Here is a 5,921-nt window from a genome sequence, read left to right as displayed (position 1 = left end):
TACTTGATGACTTGATTATCAACAACCTATAAAGTGCTCCTTTCACACATCTTTGTGCAATGTTTATCTGGCAGATTATCAGTTACGACAATTGAGTTTTTAGTTCATAAACTTGACACTAGATGGCAGCACAGATGTACATGTTCTGTTTACCACTGAACATGAACTCTTGTAGCAATGCCATGAGCTGTACTCACATTTTATAACAGGGCCCTTATCTGAAGCACACACCTTCTTATACAACATGGTTGCAGTACATGCAACTACATGCCAAGGACAGACAGGTGCATTCACCTTTCTGTCTTTCCAACTGTGCACAAAGCTGTCATCTTATCAGTACTGTTGTTGAACTGACTTTTTGAAGTTGGATTACATTTCCTGTACCATTGGATTTGGGTAAGTGTTAATAAAAAGCTACGTTAAAAGTAAAAAGATCCATGGAAAGTGTGTTTTAAAATTTTTTTGGTGGTTTTGTGTAAATGTATAGTTACAGAAGGTAACAATTATTAAAATCCACTAATGTTTTCAAATATTATTTCATTAGTTGTTGTGTAGAGCATTCCCTATATTAAACAACAGGTTAATCAATTGGGAATTATGATGAGTCCATCCTATTTTTAATTTAGGTGTTTTGGTGACTCCTGTTTTCCTTTGGAAGGTTTATAGTCAAGAGTTTTACCAAAACGTACCAATAAAACAAGCTAGAAATTCTCCATTATAAGTAGCTGTGACTAATTCAAAAGTATTATCAGCAAAATGTACCTAAAATAAAAGTACTTGTTCTGCTGTAAAATGCTGTGACTAATTACTTTATTAGATTAGATTGTTAATACTAATGAATCAGTGTGAGTAGTATTTTTCTGTAGTACCTAGTCAAGGTGGAGCTAGTTTTTACTAATTTAATACAGTTATGTTGTTTAGTCCAGTGGTTACCAATCTAGTGGTTGGTTCCAAAGGTCCAAAGGTTCACTCGATTAATCTAAGGAGTTGTGAATTTTATTTTATTTTTTGTCCTTAAGCAGTTTAAAAGTAGGAAATGTCTCCATTCTAACAACTCATACTGTACGTATCAAAAACAGGACAAGGGGCCCAACCATTGGTTTAATCTTTAACTAAACTTTGTTTTGTTTTTTTACACTGTGCTTAGTTCACTCATATTTTCTATTTACATGCTCCCTCTTGGCCACATTATTTGTATATATCAGTTTCAGTTTCAGTTTTTTTTATGCAAATTATAATAAGATCTATCTAAGTTGTGACACTGCAAATCACCATTAGAACGCTGGCAACCTGTTAAACTGTCCTGCAGCTAAATGCTCATTGATTATAGGTCAAAATTATACAAATAACAGTGTCAGTTCTCTGATACCAATGATACCAAGATGTGTCCCATTCAATCCAAGTTATTGAATGGGACACATCTTGGTATCATTTTTGATCCAAACCTCAGTTTAGACAAACATGTTAAATCAATGCTTTAATCCTGCTTTGAGCATATCAGAAAGGATGCTGGCTATATTACTCTAATACTTTCCTTTCTGGTACCAGTAAAAAATCCCTGTCTGGATTCTGACAAAGAAACATGATCACATCACACTGATCCTGGCTTCCTTACCCTGCTGCTGCTTTTAAGATTTTATTGCCCTGAGAGGCATTGCCCCAAGTTATTTAGCAGATTATTCAGTGCTCTATGTCCCCCCTTGTTCCCTGAGATTTTTGGATGCATCGCTCTTGGTTGTTCCTAGGTCCAGATATATACACAAAGGTGACAGGGCCTTTGCAGTTAGGGCTCCGAGATTGTGAAATGACCTGTTTGAGGAAATTTAGGGCAGCAAACTCTGCCTTGTCTTTTAAAACAATTTTTTGAGAGGGATTTTTATTTTATTTTATTTTATTTTATTTATTAATATACTTTTTGGGTAGTTTTTTTACTCTTTTTAGTTTTAAATGTGTTGTGTATGTATAAAGTATAAAAATAGCATCAAAAGGGAATACCAAAGTACTTTAGTACAATATTGAGTAAATGTACTTTTTTTCACTACTGCATTTCATGTTATAGTACGACTGTAAACATCAAGCTGTGTGCAAACCCAACACGCAGAACTGTCTTGTTGACTTATTTTTGTGTATTTTAAGGTCTGTGAGGGACTTCAGCATGGAGGTGCCTCATTTACCTCTGGTCACCTTTGCTCTACTGTTTACACAACTAACCAGTGCATCTGCGGGCAAAATCCTGGTGTTTCCTTTGGATGGAAGCCACTGGGTAAACATGAAGGTACTCATTGAGGAACTGCATGCCAAAGGCCACAAGGTCACTGTGATCCGGGCGTCCGATAGCTGGTACATCAGTGAAAAGTCTCCACTCTACACCTCTGTCACCCTCACCAGCCCCAATGGATTTGAGCAAAACTTTGAGACATTTTTGTCCCGACAGCTGGAGATCCAACTTAGGCATAGGGGTAAGCATACCTCTTTTTGGTCTCACATCTGGACTCGTATTGAGAAGGAGCGGGTGGTTGTGGACCAGTTCTCTCAGTTCCATAAGGGAATGAGTGAAATGATCATTCAGATGTTTGAAGACAAAAATATGATGCAGTCTTTACATGAAGCCAAATACGATGTGGTTTTGACTGACCCTGGAATCGGCGGTGGGGCAATGCTGGCACGTTGGCTTCAAGTTCCTCTTGTTTTTAATGTGAGATGGACCATTCAAGGTGAAGCTCATTTACTTATTGCCCCCTCACCTCTATCATATATTCCTTTCACTGCAACAGAGTTGACGGATAAGATGACCTTCCCTCAAAGAATGTTGAATGTTTTCAGTTATATCCTTGGGATGCACACAATGTCATCCATCACAGAACCTCATTACAAACCAGTAGTTAAGAAGTACTTTGGTCCTGATGCGGATTACTCAACGTTTTTCCTGGAAGCTGATATATGGCTTATGAGAAATGATTTTGTTTTTGAATTTCCACGTCCAACGATGCCAAATATCATCTACATGGGTGGATTTCAGTGCAAACCCGCAAAGCCGCTTCCTGCAGACTTGGAGGAGTTTGTCCAGAGTTCTGGAGACCATGGGGTCATTATGATGACCTTAGGAACTTTAGTCGGGAAGATTCCTCAAGATATCGCTGAGGAGATTGCTGCAGCTTTTGCCCAGCTGCCTCAGAAAGTTGTGTGGAGGTATATCGGACAACGGCCAGCCAATCTGGGCAACAACACCTTAATGGTCAACTGGCTGCCACAGAAGGACCTCTTAGGACATCCGAAAACTAGAGTGTTTGTGACCCATGGAGGCACTAATGGGGTTCAGGAGGCAATTTACCATGGAGTCCCTATAGTTGGACTTCCTTTATTCTTTGATCAGCCTGATAACCTGTCCAGAATAAGAGCAAAGGGAGGAGCTGTGATTGTGGATATTGCTGTGCTTGATAGACACATATTTGCTGATGCCCTCAAGACAGCTCTTCACAATTCCTCTTACAGGGAAAACATGCAGACACTCTCAAGGCTGCACAGAGATCAGCCCATGAAACCGCTGGACCAGGCAGTGTTTTGGATAGAATATGTGATGAGACATAAAGGAGCCCGTCATCTGCAGACACAGGCCAACAAAATGTCCTGGTTTGTTTACAATTCAATGGATGTGATTGCTGCTTTGTTGACAGCTGTTTTGCTTATAACATTCACCTGCTTTTCAATTGTAAGGTTACTGTGGAGAATTGTTTTTGTTGGGAAAAAAGTTAAGCATGAATGACATGAGAAATGTTGGTTTTGTGAAAATCCAAAGCAACGCTAACAATATGCAGCGATATGTACTTTTTAGTTACCTAACACATATACCATAATATGTGGTGGTGTTTTAAAATACAATTTGGAGTGCAGCCTTTTTTGTACATATTTTTGATTTTTCCATTTTCAGTGATTTACTAAACTAAACACTCATACATTTCAAGTTTTATTTTATTTTCTTTAAAGATGTTTTTTGGCCTTTTTGAGCTTTATTGTGATAGAGACAGCTGAAGAGTGACATGAATGTGGGGAGAGAGATGGGGAATGACATGCGGCAGAGGGCCGTAGATCGGATTCGAACCCTGAGCACTGAGCCTTTGTACATGGGGCAGTTGTTCTACCAACTGAGCTAAACGACACCCCTGCAAGTTTTATCTGATGGTATTAAAATAGAAAAAAAATAATCTTTTGAACATATAAATTATGAATATTTGTCTTTGCAAATATATGTCTTATGGATGTGGACATTACTGTAATCATTATCAGAATATGTTGATTAAAATCTGTCTGTCTGGTCTATTGTTTAGATACTAAAAAATGGATCATCAGTAAAACCTTAAAGCACCAGTGTGTAGGATTTAGTGGCATCTAGTGGTGTAGTCGCAGATTGCAACCTGACTCCACTCATCCTCCCATTCCATGCGTGAAGGAAAAACTAAGGTGAGCACAAAACATAAAGAGGACCTGCGGCGTCAACTATTCTTATTCTGAGGTGATTACACATTGTTATGGGTATTATATTGTATTTCTGCCATATACTACCAATAGAGCCACCTAAATCTTACACAGTTCAAATAATCAGACACAATTCCTTCAAATATTAGAAACAAAAAGCTGTTTGTCATTTAACATGTGATTTTATTGAATTAGGTAAATGCATAAATGAAAAAAACATACATTACATCATAATATTTCACTTTCTTTGTTTGATTTGTTATTATAGACATTTTACATTTTCTCATCTCACATAAATGCACAAAAATGTACTAAAACATGACTGAGAGTGGTTACAGGAAATGTTAGCATGGCAGTTTTTGCTTGCTATGTAGAGAATGAGACAGATACAGTAAGAATTACCTTTATTAATGTTATATTTACAGCCCCTGTAATTCATTGATTACAGCTTTAATTAAGAACTCATGAAAAATATATATAAAGATCTTGACATGTAAAATACTTAATTCTTAAGAAAATGGGAGAATATGAAAAGATGATTGACTTCTTAATTTATTTAACTTAGTTTCTTGTTTATTTAATAACAAATTAATGATTCCTAAACAAATACTGATAAAATGATGGTTTATTTCTCTTACATGACAACTGGAGACATTTTTAAAAGTCACAGTGGACAATTTTACTTTACTTTTTAGGTAATTCATTAAAATATCTGTGTAAGAACTATTCATTTAAGTTATTTGAGAAGAAGGTCCCACTTCTAGGATATTTATATCATGTCCCAGATGAATTGTTTGGTGTAAGACATGTTTGGAGAGCAGATTTCAGTGCAGATCAAACTATATACTATAGTATAGTATATAGTTTGATCTATAGTATAGTTACTATAGTATAGTAACTATACTATACTATACTATACTATACTATACTATACTATACTATACTATACTATACTATACTAAGGTTTTTCGAAACTTTATCCAAGATGTTTACTTTTAAGAATATGCATATAGTAATTTCAATTCAAAGGGTCCATTTCAGTAGCTGGAGGCTTTTTCGGTGGTGGTTAGTCTTGGTTGTTCTGATTGAGGCACTCTTGAATCATGGGGTATACTACAAGTGCCACAATGAAGACGCCAACAAACCCCATTCCGATGAACTAAACCACAGACCAAAGAGAAAACAAAGAAAAGTACAGTGACACTTTCTGACTAACTGACAATGATTTTCAGAGACATCAGATTTTTCCTTACCTGAGAGACAGTGAACCAAAACTGAGTCATTCTCAGTAACTCCGCTGATGTTTCATTTGAGGTGTTATCTGGTTTGCACCATTTTTGATGAGCAGATTGAGGAACAGTTTGATAGCTGCCTGACCAATATGTCTTTGCACAGGCAAAGTATTGGCCATCCAGGAAAATCAAGGTGAGCCACATTAAGGGAGGGAT

General features: G+C 36.8%; 1 pseudogene; it reads left to right on the top strand.

The window, feature by feature from the left end:
• The first annotated feature begins 261 nt into the window (after positions 1 to 261).
• LOC104940601 (UDP-glucuronosyltransferase 2C1 pseudogene) lies at positions 262 to 3,927 on the top strand (annotated as a pseudogene).
• Positions 3,928 to 5,921: the final 1,994 nt, after the last annotated feature.

The sequence above is a fragment of the Larimichthys crocea genome, chromosome XXI (genome assembly GCF_000972845.2).
Source record: "Larimichthys crocea isolate SSNF chromosome XXI, L_crocea_2.0, whole genome shotgun sequence".
Lineage (NCBI taxonomy): Eukaryota > Metazoa > Chordata > Actinopteri > Sciaenidae > Larimichthys > Larimichthys crocea.
The sequence above is the reverse complement of the archived record's forward strand: the minus strand, read 5'-3'. Positions and strand labels throughout refer to the sequence as shown.